The following is a 14,175-nucleotide window of genomic DNA, read 5'->3' as shown; positions in this document are numbered from 1 at the left end:
CCTGTCTTTGCATCGAAACTTTGGAACTCAATGCCTACCTCTCTAACTCGAACCTGCCTTTCGCATGTTTAAGAGCAAAGCCAAAGAGTGGCTCTTGGAGCAAGAATTAAACAATCTATCTCCACTTCCTTACTAACCTTTCACACCACACCTTAGAAACTGTATATCCGCCTGTACATATTGTAGAATATTCTTACATTTTTATCCTGAACTGTTAAATCTGTCAATCCTAACCTAATGCGTTTAACATGTTTGCACTACACCTGTAAACTTTTGTTAGCAATCACATGTGCCTTTACAATTGAGTATATATGCCTGATTCCTATTCCTAATAGGACCTACCTGTATATATCCTATGTCAAACATCTTTGCCTCATAACTGTTTTGTCTGTATTAACATGTGTAAGCTAAGACATGTGCCCAGATACATTAGGGCCAGGTGTGCTATATAAATAAAGAAATACAAATGCAAGCTAGCTCCAAGAGTTTGATAAGAATCCCCAGCCTCTCGGAGAGACTGCCCGTTCACCTTCTGACGGGCCCAGTGCATCTTCTGGCGCAGCGGGGGGGGGGGGGGGGAGGGTCATCCACCCCGCGCCACAGAAACTAGCCCTCACAGCGTGGTTCCTGAGCAAGTAACGCTAGGGCACCTCAGCCTTTCCCAGGCTAATCCGGAGATCATACAGGGCACAAGGAGCAAGGCTACCAGGACCCAGTATAAGAGCAGGTGGACCAGTTTCTGTCACTGGGCAGACTCTAAGGAGATCAACCCCCTGGCATGTACTTTGGACGATGTGCTCTCCTTCTCGGCGCACCTCTCCCACTCTGGCGTGCATGTGGACACTTGCCACACTTATTTGGCAGCCATAGGGGCCTACAGAAACTGAGGAAGAGGTATTCTCCTCTATCAACCCAATGGTCAAGAAGCATTTGATGGGGCTTGCCAGAATCTACCCGCCCGTCAAGCAGCCACATCCTGTATAGGACCTCAACGTAGTCTTGGGGCGCCCTGGCGCACAAACCATTTCAGCCGATGGCGTCCGCGGACATCAGGCTTGTCACCATCAAGACATCCTTGCTAGTCGGCCTCACTTCGGCTGGCAGAGTCGGCGAAGTCCAGACAGTAGTCGTCTCGGAGCGCTATACTACTTTTCACATGGATATGGTAGTCCGGCAGACACACCCAGTATTCTTACCTAAGGTGCCGTCTGCTTTCCATCTAAACAAATAGTGCTGCCTATGTTTTTTATGGAACCCAAAGACGAGGCGCAGCGAGTGCTGCACTGCCTCTGTCAAGCGTGCCCTAAAATTCTACTTGGACAGGACCAAGGGCTTTCGCAAGTTGGATACATTGTTCGTCACCTTCGGCGGATCAAGACCGGGGTATCGGGCATCCAACGCATATATAGCCCGATGGATGGCCTCTGTCATCAAGGAAGCATAAGAGAGCCAGCATAAGCCACTTCTGGCCAACAAGCATGCCCACGCGGTCAGAGCCAAGGCAACAGCTATCTCATTCCAGCGCCATGTCCCCTGGCAAGTCACTAGCAGGGCGGCCACCTGGGCCACCCCTTTGGCTTTCTTCAAGCACTACTGTTTGGACATCAGTTCTAGATCAGATGGGGCTTTCGGACAAGTGGTTCTTAGAAACCGGTTTGCTTAAGGAGGGTCTCCTCTCCGCCCAGGGGCTTCCTTCAGTTGTAATGGCCCATGCAGAATGGAGGAAAGGGGACGGGACGTAAGAGTAATTATAAGTTACTCGCCATAGAGACTAACGTACTCTTTGTCCTTTGTTAGTCCCCTTTCCCTCATACGTCCCACCATCCCCCACTCCCCCCCCCAATAAATGTGTTGTCATGTAAGGCTAATGAATATTTCATTTATATTGTGCTCGTACACAAGTGTTTCCATTGTCAATGCATCTATGGGGACTGAGGTGTGGTGCGGAGGGCGGGGTCAGGGCAGCGCATGCTCTCAGGGCTGCACCCCTGTGTGCCTCTAAATTTAAAGGGGAAGACGGTTTTTATCTGGTGAAAAAGGTTCTGTCTCCCGTCCCTTGGAAGGGGCACCCATGCAGTATGGAGGAAAGGGGACTAAGAGTCCGTTAGTACGTTAAGTAACTTATTTCCTACCCCAGTACATCATCTTGGAGGGGTAAGTTCTTTCGATTCTACGTCAGTTGGAAGACTGAGAGGCCAGGACAGTCCTAGAGGTCAGAAGATTCCCTCATGGTGGACGAGGGAAAGGTGTTAAATCAGCCCAAGCAGCTGCATTTTTACCCTCAGCCACTTCTTCAGCCGCCTCAAAACCACTCTGAAACCTTAACCCACAAAACCCCTGTGGGAGGCAGACTTGCTCAGCATCTGAAAGAATGGCAGGGCATTACTTCAGAGGCTTCCGCACTGGAAACGGTAGCCCAGGGTTACTGCCTTCCTTTTCTAAAAAGGCCTCATCATCCACCTGGGAACAGCTTTCAAAATTCCAAATCCGCTCCTTGTGCAGGAAACTTTGACCATGCTAGAGAAAGGTACTATAGAACCGGTACAGTGGCGGAGAGGAACAAGGTTTGGTACTCCCTGTACTTTCTTATTCCCAAAAAGGACGGAGCATTGAGACCCATCTTGGACTTATAAAAACTTGAACAAGTTCCTCAGGAAGGACAAGTTTAAGATGGTCACACTTTCTCAGATCCTTCAGGCCCTCCAACTCCAGGAAGGGATAGTATCATTGGACCTTCAGGATGCTTACTTTCATGTGCCTATCCATCACAAGCACAGAAGGTACTTTGAGGTTCGTGGCTCTCACCATCAATTTCGAGTTCTGCCATTTGGGCTGACCTCTGCCCGAGGGTTTTCACCAAGTTAATGGTGGCAGCGAGTCTCAGGAGAGGGGTTTCACGTCTACCCCTACCTGGACAATTGACTGATCAGGGCACATTCATCCGAACAAGCCCTGGAACATCAGTGTAACCTGCCAATCTCTCCACAGACTGGGCTTCTACCTCAATTACAAGAAGTCTCACATAACATCGGACTCCAATTTATTGCAGCAGTACTGGATACAAACTTGCTTGGGGAAAGCCTCACCAACCGAGGTGAGGGCTTAACACATTGTGCAGATGGTCACCAAATTCCAGAGTGCCCAGTGTGTTCCGGCCTTCGATATTTTTGAGGTTGCTCGGCCTCGTACAGCCTGCATTTTTCTTGTGCCAGAGGCTAACGTGAGAAAGATCTCTCCATTGGGCTCTCAGGACTCATGGTCCCAATTCTCAGGCCGAATGTCAGATCTTCAAGTTACAAGCAGTGTCGCACAGTATCTTATGTGGTGGTCCTGCAAGGACAGCATTCTGAAAGGAGAACCCTTTTGGCAACCGGGTGGTGAGCCCACGCCAATGATCTGACCATCAGCGGTCGTTGGTCTCCATTGGAGTCCAAACTACACATCAACCTATTGGAGCTGAGGGCAGTCAGACTAGTGCTGAAGGCATTCCTGCACTCTGTACAGGAAAAGAATGTCCTGAAAATGGACAACACAGTGGCCATTTATTATCTCAACAAGAGAGGCGGCATAGGGTATTTACCACTGTGCAGAGAAGCAATGCAGCTCTGGTTCCGGGTAATTCGAGAAGGAATCTCCCGGTCAGCAGTTCACCTACCCAGAGAGGAGAACATGGCAGCGGATGCTTTGAGCAGGCAGATCAGTCTCCCCCACAAGTAGAAACTAGCTCAGGAAGTCCTTCAAGAGACCGACACCCTTTGGGGAACCCTGCAAGTGGACCTGTTTGAGTCCAGCGTCAATCAGAAGTGTGTACTGTTCTGCTCCAAGGAATTTCCCCCAAGAGGAGCTTTAGGGGACACGTTCGTAGTAGACTGGGATTTCCCACTCCTGTACAAGTTTCCTCCAGTCCTGTCATTCCTCACGTGATCAGGCGGATGTGACGGTTCGGGAATCCATGCTCCTTATTGCCCCGGATTGGGCCAGGAGAAAGTGGTACCCAGACCTTCTGGACATGTCCCTCTGCCCTCCAATCAGTCTTCCACAAACAGAGGACCTTCTTTTACAAGAGGAGGGTCAAGCTCTCCATCCAGAGGTCAAGACACTCAACCTACACGCATGGTTTCTGAGAGGTTGAGCTATAAGGATTGGTCCTTCCGGATGACGTAATGGAGATCTTACTTGAGGCCAGCAACAAGCGCCTTGGATTAAGGCGCTATATAAAATGCTAATAATAAACAGAATTGTTGTACTGCGGCCGTTGGAGCAATTTCAGTAGCTGGTGCAGAGTTAAGAATGTGGATCCCCTTCTGTGTGATAAACCTATGGTGCTTTTTTGTTACATTTGGTGGATCTGGGGCTCCAGATTCGAACAGTTAAAGGCTACTTGGCAGTGCTTTCAATTTTCAAGCGCTCTTCGGAGGATTCCTATTTAAAAATCCCTCTGACTATTCAATTCCTAAAGGGTCTTACTAAGGGATTTCCACCAATTCCATTCCAAGTCCCTATATGGGATCTTAACCTGGTGTTAACATTTCTAACATGCATTCCTATTGAGCCAATACATTAATGCCCATTAAGACTTTATGCTAATAGCAATAACGTCATCCTGCAGGGTAAGCGAGTTGCAAGCACTTACCTGTAAACCCCCATATACTGTATTCTATAAAGACAAGGTTGTTCTCCGGCATGGGGTCTAGTGTGGATTCACATGCTCATGAATATTCCCGGTCAGTCTGGGAATCTTTAGTAAAAGAAAAAACTGTTTCACTTTAACTTACAAACTGTATTTCTCCTCTAAACCAATCACTGTACTCTGGGTCACACTGCCCCCCAGCCAATGACTGCCCTATCCCTAAGCCCCTCCTCTGCAAGCCATCTTCACATTTTTATTGCACGTTCAAGTGTTGGGAGTCCTCTAGTTTTGCTTCACTAGCTATTCTACATTTTTTTTGCGCGCTTTTTCGAGAAAGTCCTATTTTTGTCAAACAGAGCCCGTGTGCTCTCCCTCCATCGACCGACAAGCGGGGATCCGTTTGACGGTGAATTTCAGCACCCCTCAAGGGCAGGTTTCGTCGAAGTTTCCAGAAGGCCATTGGGCCTACTCCACACTCCAGACCATGTCGGAAGAGAAGAAAGAGGTAAACTCCCTTTTCAAGCTCTGCTCCAGCTGCGGACTGTGGAACTTGTTTGTGGAGGACAAACGTCTTCAGTGCCTCTATCTCCATCCATACCTCATGGAAGGAGATTGCGAAATCTGCCTCTGGTTCACCACGAGAACCATGAAGGATTGTCAGAGTGGCGCGTGGCTCAGCGCCAAGGCCTCTGCCCCATGCCCCAAGCAGGTGCATGCCTCTCCCAGGACCAGCCAGTCTGCGGAGCGCAGGCTTTCAAGTCCTTTGAGGGTGCCCCTCTGTGGGGGCCCAAGACCAGGCCAAGCACTGCAAGTCCGTTTCCGTCGGGAATGCTGCACAAGTGGGTCCCACAATGGGCAGGGTGCAATCGACCTCCATCTGGAGGAAATCTGCCAATGCTGCTAAGATGTGGGAGAAGCCTAGGGTGCAAGAAAAGGCGACCGAGCTGGCCAAGAAAACCCTGGCAAAGCAGGAAAAATCATCGTCGATCGAGAAGGTGGCGGCCACTATCACGAAGGCCAAAGAGACTGACCTGGTGAAGGTAGCCCTGACGGTGCCCAGAGTATCCCTAACCCCGAGGCGAGAGGCCTCGACCGGGGCGATGGAATGGACACCGGAAAAGAAGATGCCGTCGCTAAGCCCGAATCATACCCCTCAAAATGCAAAAAAGGGAGTAGGAGGGGTGGGGGGGGTGTCGAGGAGGCCTCCGGGCAGGGCCCTTCTCCAAGGCATGGATGTGGCTTCCCCAGACGAGGACAACCAGGTGTCCATACACACGATCCACGAGGACGTGGTGGACGACTACGTCGGAAATGACTGGGATGATGGCGCAAATGCAGACGATGCAGGGCCTAGTAAGCCTGCTGCTCCAACTCTGCAGAGAGAGATGTTGCTGGACATCCTTTCGACCCTACACATGTTGGAGTCGGAAATTCGGAAGAGGATGCTGCTGGCCCCGGTGGCCCCGGATCACCCTCTGGCAAGAAGGCGGAAGCGCCATCCAACACTGCTGCACTACGGGCACAAGTGGAAGCATTTCGCTATGTGGTGCCGGTCACAGAATATCAACCCTCTGAGGGTCATTGCCCCGCAGAGTCTTCCATACTTGTTGTCCAGTTTTTATATATCAAGAATGTCAAAATTCGTCAGAATGACCAATTATTCATTCACTATACGGGTCCTAAATTGGGTTTAGCTGTGACAAAACAGACCCTATCCAGATGGATTATTCTGGCTATTGGGGAATATTGCAGGTTAGCAGGTAAAGACCCGTGTGAAGGTTTAAGGCACCTTCTACAAGGGGCATGGCCACCTCTGCTGCTCTTCAGAGAGGAAACGACATATGTGCTGCGGCCACTTGGTTGTCTCTTTACGCTTTTGTAAAACATTGCTGCTTGTATTCACATTCATCTACAGTCAATAAGGACAACTTGGAAAAGCGGTCCTTCATTCACTCCATTATAACATTTAAGGACAAAATAAAACTCCTACTCCCACCAACAAATTATTACTGCTTTTTTATTTATTTTTATTTATTTGTTTTGGTTTTAAAAAGAAAAACCTTTACAAAAGAAAAGGGGGGGGGAAGCTTTTTCACAGATTAATCTCATTAAAAGAAGAACTGTTTGAAGCAAACAGGCAAAAGGAAAACAAGAAAAGCCAGACGGCTACAAAGGGCAACAATCGCAACAGGGCAGCACTCTTTCAGATGGCAGATGTCTTTTTTTGTTAGGATAGAATAGAGCATTTTTTCAAAACTTCCACTATTGTTGCGGTTCGCATGATCTTCTGACCAGCTATCATTCTGTCCCAAAAAAACTGATATTAGGCACTCTTCTTTGGCTACAAATCGCCTAAGCAACAGCAGTCTAATTTCCCAGGTTCCTTCACACTCCATTAATAAGAGTTTTGTTTGCTTGGTCCCCCTGATTTCTTCTTGCCAAAATTTCCCCGGTATGGGTTAAGTTTAGCTTGAGTCTCAAGAAGTTGTTTCTTGTTCCTTTTTCTGGACATTTTTGAAGATGGCGAGGAAGAAAACCTAACTTTTTATCCACCTTTAGGAATTGGTTGGGAGGATTGAGATTCCTCACTCCGGCGATTGTCAATCCAATCACTTGTTTCTAGTGACCTTTTCACTTTCAAAGGATTGGACACTAAGGTGTCTAAGTTCAGATCGATCCTGAGCAGGATTCCTCTAACTTTCTTCTCCAGGCCAAGGAGTAACTGAGATCTTGAGTTTTTCAGATGTTCACTCACATCGGAGAAGAGACAAGTCTTACCTGCTATGGTTATTTCACGAAATAGTGAAATGATTTTCCAGTCGGCTCGACATCCCAGAGAAACTAAGCCTAATTCACAGCGAAGACTCAATAATGGAGTATACATCGGGAGTGCTAAAGATTTTTTCCAAAGGAAGCCTTCTAGTTCCAATTTGTGTGCCATAGCAGAGGTTTGAGGTTTTGCTTCCAGGCCATAGAGTAGGACTGGAACTGCTTTGGCCGTATAAAACTTGATAAGCAGAAGAATAGAACATTTGCAAAAATTTGCGTTAAGTTTATTCATTTGTGGAATGATCTTTGTGGCTTTCTCCACGATTGACACATTAACCTTGTTATTGGCAGGGTAGGCAAAAATCTCATAACCCAGATATGAGTTCCTCAACACAGGGGACCACTTTCCCATCCAAGACCCAATTTCCATATCCGATTTTCTTTTTTGGATGTTTGAATATGAGGATCTTAGATTTCAGAGGGTTGATTGAAAGCCCATTTAGGGTAGCATATGCCCTGAGTTTAAGAGACACTGAAGTCAAATCGCAGATCTATCCAGAAGGACCAAGTCATCTGAGTAGGCCAGCCAGTGCCTCCTCCTCCCATTGATCACTGGACTGGCCAGCACCGACGAAAACAGGAAGTCTTGCATATCTGACTAAAAAAAGGTTGAAGAACAATGGGGCTCCTAGACTAGGGGCTCTTAGATGGCCTTGCCTCACCCCTTTGAAGACATGTATAAGATCCGACAGGTGTCCCTGGTCATCCAGCCTCAATCTCAAGGTGGTGTTCTTATGTAAGTCAATTAGCATTGCTAACAAAGAGACTGGAATTGCTGCTTTTTGATTCTATCAAAAGATGAGAATATGTGAGAGGACACAATCTGTTGGATATTACTCTCACGTATTCCTCATCTCCCCTTCCACCCTACCCTACTGTAGAATGTACGCGTCTTTACACTTCGTGCTTTTTTGGAGCCTACGGTCTATGGTACCCCGTGTAATTCCTCTACGGGAGGAGGAAAAAAGGAACTGAAGCCAATGGGCGCTGCATGCGCTACTTATACTAATGATGATGTCGACAGTTGAACAGAGGCCCTCGATGATTCGATTAAACGGCGCCCTCTGTCAAATTTTTCCGAAGCAGCTAAAGCTGTAAAGATATCAAAAGATGAGGAATATGTGGGAGGAACATTCAATCGAAAGAACGTTATCACAGGTAAGTAACTTGTTCTTCTGAGGCTTGTGGATCTGTTTAGAATCACCTGCTTTGCATAGGCCGAAATCTAGGGGAAGTTGCAGAGTATTGCACATGAAGTTTTTGGAGTTCGAAAAGGGACATCGACAGCACGTGACAGTAATACTATCCCTACTGTGACGTACCCTCTACCCATGATCCCTCACATTATTTTTCTCTGCCATTGTGGCAAGGTGTTCTTTTTCAGAGTCCGTAGCTTGAGCTACTTTGAGTTAAATCTCATCCAAACCTCTTCTGCCGTTTTCGTTCCGATGCACTAATTAGACGGATGTTTCCTCTGAACATCTCGACGGCTGAAACCGGCTTCAGAAACAGACTTTCTGTTCCGACTGGCTTCGGCGTACACAAGGCTTTGGCCTAACCAGTAAGTAGAGTTAGGGGGGGGGGGGTCTGATCCTTATTTGATAAAGAATGCATACCCACATTTCCATCCCCTACTACTACCACCTTTGTCCTGCTGCCTTTGTGTCGGCATTCCACCATCGAACCTCGTGGACACTACGGTGGATTAATCCAGATCCTGCACGCCTGTCCCCAGCCTCAAAGGCAGTTGCAGAGTGCTGCTATACGAGAGGCCTCTGGCGACGCTGGCTACACCCACACTTTCCATACCCACCTACCCTTTAGCCGTCACTCGACTGGTCCTTGGACGAAGGGCAGCACGCCGTCGGTTGGCACCTCCCGGCTCACCGACTTGACGCTGACCGCGCCCGCTGTGGTTCCGCTTAGGCGCTTACCATAAGGGATCACGCAGACACCCCAGGGAAGGGCATGCACAAACACTGCTTGAGGGCAGAGGCGGACATGCCGAAACAGCTGTCGAAAAAGCACAAATCTCATCCCCCCCTCCCCCACCCCCTGAACAACACAAGGAGCAGTCTACTCGGGACAAATGGGCCTCTCAGCCCTCTGGATGTTAAGAGGAGGAGACCACACATTTGTGTTCCGCCCTCCACAAGAAGCACCCTTGTGAGCCTGAGAACACACTTTGAGTAGATAATTCAGCAGAAGCATCTCCTGTTACCCCGAAGGTCACCCCAGGTCTGCCAAGATCCACCTTGTCTACTGCTCCATGTACCCAGTGATAATTTGAGGACACCATGGGAAAAATGTCATTCTTTGTGGACTTCATAAGTAAGCTGCCCACTCCCTCGAGGCCTGCTGAGCAGCCTCCTCTACTGCCCCGGTGTCCGCAACAGCTTCTCTCCCTGCCCCAGCCCTGCCATCCGGGAACCTTCACGGGGATCTCGTCATGTAGACCTGCAGTCCACACAGGCAGACCAAGATATGTCGGTGTATGTCCACAAGGACCCTGGAAGACACCTACTTTGAAGAACAAAACGACCCAGACAACATCTTTGCCAACCCCTGTCGAGCCCTCCGTAGTTGAGGGTGGTCACTAGTTTCCTTTTGCCGACCAACCTCTCTACTATGAGCTGCTAAAAGACTGCTCACCATTTTGGCATCGAGACTGAAAAATGCATTCCCGAAGGGACCAACTTCATTTAAGTCCTTCTCAATGAGATGAGGCCCGTTAGCCAAGCTATTCCTCTTAGAGTCCTTCAAAAAAGGGTTGCTCCGTCCCGGTCTACATAAGGCGGTCACGTCAAGCCTGATTCCCTCGTGGTGACCACTACCAGAAAGAGAGCTGGTTTTCCACTCTCAACCTCTGAGGCACCCCTCAACAAGGAGTGAATGAGACTTTATACGCTAGGCACGTTTATTCCCTCCTCCGCTGCGTACCGCACCAGGATTGCAAACACCTTGCATGCCACCTACAGATGCACCCAGTGGGATGAGGCCTCTCAGCATCTGGACTCTGTACCGAAACCAGCTTGCTCTCTCATTCGGTTTTCAAAAACATCCTCAAAAATGTCTTGGATTCCGCAGACCCCTCCAGAAGGGTTATTGCAGAGGGTACTCTCCTAAAGACATTCCTGGCTCAGACTATGGATTTAAGCCAGAGAGACAGGCAGCCTTAATCAACATACCCATCGAGCAGGGCCTCCTCTTTGGTAAAGCTGTCGATGATAAGCTGGAGACAGCTAAAAAGAAGCATGAGACAATCAAGACCCTTGGTCAGATCTCCTACAAGCACTTTGTCCCTAGAGGAGCATTTAACACACGCCATTGCTTTTGGGTGCAATGCTCAGGAAAAAAAGCACAAGCCAGAGCAAGCATGCCTGGTGCCTCCTATTACAGCATGCATGGTCAGTCGTCCTACCAGTACCAGCAGCATGAGTTTTGCCACGGGAAAGGACAAAGCAGGGCTGCAGCCCCAGCCTCCAAATGATGTGCCGATCCGCAGTCCCTCCCATGCGTCCCCAGTTGAGGGGTGGTCACATCACTCTACGACCAGCAATGGGAGGGAATAACGTCAGACCGCTGGGTCCTCGATACTATGGCCAAAGGATAAGTTCCTCGAAACACCTAGACACCATCTACTGCGCGTAAAACGAATATCCTCCGAACAACTCCACATCGTCAGGAGGAGATCCAAATCCTGTTACAAATCCTGTTACAGGAGCCATGGAGCTGGTGCCCTTCATGGAGCCAAATCAAGATATTTACTCAATGTACCTCCTTGTTCCAAAGAAAGATCTAACAATTCACCCAGTGCTGGACCTGCGCTTTGCAAATACGTGTGTTAAAACACAAAAATTCAGGGTGACCACGCTGCAGGAAGTCATCCAACTATTAAAAATGGTTCTATGTAATTTCATTGCTGGTAATTTCAACTCTTGGCATTTAAACCTTTACATTAGAACTAAAATGTTCATTGAATTATTTTTTTTTGGGGAGGGGGGGTCACCCCAACCCCTCTCAGCAACTTTTTACCTATTCCCTACCCCCAAACCCTTATCTGCCCTTTCCCACCCCCCCCCTAAAACAAATGTGAACATTTTAATTATAATGTGTACATTTAAATTCCAGGCTTTGAAATTACTGGCGATGAAAGGACGACTTACCATTAAAAATGGGGGATTACCTGGTAACATTGCACATGAAAGATGCATACTTTCATATTTCAATGTTATCAGCGCACCAAAAATACCTTGGGACCAAATTGGGAGACCAGCACTACCAATTCAAAGTGCTACCATTGGGCATTGCTTCATCCCCCAGGGTATTCACAAAGGTCCTAGCAGTAGTAGCTGCCCACTTGCAAAGGCAGTCCATTCCAGTGTACCCTTACGTAGACTGGCTAATTACTGGGGACTCTCCCCAGAGGTGCCTTTAAAACACACAGCAAACCATCTGCTGTTCCAATTGGGCTTCTCCATAAACGAAAAGAAGTCCTGTTTAGTGCCCAGCCAAGTACAGCATTTTCTCGGGGGGACTAATCAAAACAGACGTCGGCCTAGTCTGCCTCTCTGAAGAGAGTCCAAAACGTGCTGTTTCAAACACTTCAGTACGTAGCCATTCAGGTGACGGTACAAAAGGCACAAATGGCTTCCTGCATCTACCTAGTGCCTCACGCCAGGCTGCGCATGCGTCCCAATGCAAGAGTGGCTGGGAAACACTGGTCGCAAGCAAGTGCGTTGTGCAATATAGTAGTGGATTTGCAACCTCTGGTTCAATCTCTTCAGTGGTGGAACAGAGACACATCTGTTAAAGTGACAGCCTTTCCACACACCAGCAATCAAGGCCACACTCACGATAGACGCATTGATGACTGGTTGGGGCGCTCACTTCCTGCATCACACTGCTCACGGCTTGTGGACACAGGTGCTAACCAGGAAGTGCATCATCCTTCTAGAACTACCAGCGATTCTCAAAGTACTTCAAGACTCCGAGCTAGCACACAAGACCACCCTAGTCCTTACGGACAGAACTACGGCCATGCGCTATGTAAAGAAAAGGGGGTGCACATTCCACAGGGCTGTCCAAACTAGCCCGGAACATATGGCGGTGGGCACTGCATCACAACATATTCCTAGTGGCACAAGATGTTCCAGGGGAACTCCATTCTCTTCATAACAACCATTGTGGGGCTTTTGAGGAAAAAAAACACAATTTAGATTGTCGCCCGTGCCCCAGTATGTTTACTGGAGATAAGATTCCCACCTTTTGTAGATCTCATTTGCATTTGGAACATAGCTGCAGCTGATCTTAACCAAGCCTCAAACCCACTTGCATGAACTGTCAATCAACCGACATGCACAGGCCAAACTAGCATGATACCATGCCATTTACATCAGGTGGAAGTAGCTGCACGGTGGCGTCCAAGAAGGATGGTTGGCCAGTTGTCAGCAGATTAACCACAATAAACTGTTTTACTCTAAGCGCTAAAGCATGCTGTGCGGCACAAAAGTGGCAAATAGTTTCATTGTCCCTTATGTGCACCCTCTGGCTGAATGAGACTGCACTGGATTTTGCATGGTGGTTGCCGGGAGGGGCACCTCAATGGGAATTTACTAATAAACCAACTAGGGAACTGTGCGGGGCGGGGGGGAATAGACCTCATGACACTGGCGGATTACATACACTTACAGTTTTGATTATTTCTCCATCCAACTGCCAGCTAGTGCAGAGTCTCGTGATCTTTATGCTTTTCCTGACTGGATCACTGATATGTTACCCTAGGAAGGTGAAGGCTATGCATCTGCCCCTAAATCTAGAATCCTGTGAAGTACTGTTGGGCTCTATCCATTGCGCATGACCAGAGGGACCTGCACTGGTACTCCCTTTAACTGACTTGGCAGGCTTAGCTGAGAGAGGCTCCTCCAGGTCTCCTGGGCCCATTGATCAATCCTTGCTGATCCATGCCCAGCTCAATTTGTTTGTGACACTACTTTCTTGCAAAGGACTGGCAGTAGTTGGTGCCTGTGATATGTTTGCCCATAACGTTGTTGCTCTTTTGAACTGCTGGGCCATCTCCTGCACCTCTTTGGCCACTGAGGCTGCAATCCTGACTACCGAAATAGATGCACTGTACCCCAGCTTCTGGTTCATCTTTCTTCACTTCAGCAATGTAGTCTGTGACCGGGTGTTGCTGCCTCAGACCCTGTACCTCTTGTGTAGATTAACTCCTTTTCCTTCTAATCAGAGACTTTCCTCTTGTCTTTCTTCATTGGATACGATTAGCCCTTACAAATCCATTGTGCCCAAGCTATGCACAACTACTACTTGTGTGCACTCTGCCTAAAAAGTGACCACTCATTTTCACCATAACTGCAGGCTTTCATTTTGCATGTTTTGATAACACTGACTTGTGCTGATGTGACTTCCCTAAAGACTCTAATACAAAGTTACCTGTTTAACTGCATAGCCTCTCGATAACAAAGATATATTGTGTTGACTATCCATTGTTCTATGTTACCCTGAAGCATTTTTACCACTTTGCTCCAGTCTTAAAAGGATAACCTGGATTACTGTGCCAGGTCAACCACCTGGGAGAGATAGCGGTCTATAGGGAATCTCTGCTGCATAGGTTTGGATTGATCAACCTAAAACCTTACCTTAATGTTTAGGATAATCCTTCCAGCATCATCACTTATAGGATTTCCTCTTGCACA

At 48.1% G+C, this 14,175-nt stretch overlaps 1 protein-coding gene across 1 annotated transcript in view; it reads left to right on the top strand.

The window, feature by feature from the left end:
- Positions 1-14,175, top strand: part of PPP5C (protein phosphatase 5 catalytic subunit) — a 951,041-nt gene that overhangs the window by 274,851 nt on the left and 662,015 nt on the right. The window lies entirely within an intron of this gene.

This window comes from Ambystoma mexicanum, chromosome 2p (assembly GCF_040938575.1).
Source record: "Ambystoma mexicanum isolate Mex_15411 chromosome 2p, UKY_AmexF1_1, whole genome shotgun sequence".
In the NCBI taxonomy this organism is placed as follows: Eukaryota; Metazoa; Chordata; class Amphibia; order Caudata; family Ambystomatidae; genus Ambystoma; species Ambystoma mexicanum.
The sequence above is the reverse complement of the archived record's forward strand: the minus strand, read 5'-3'. Positions and strand labels throughout refer to the sequence as shown.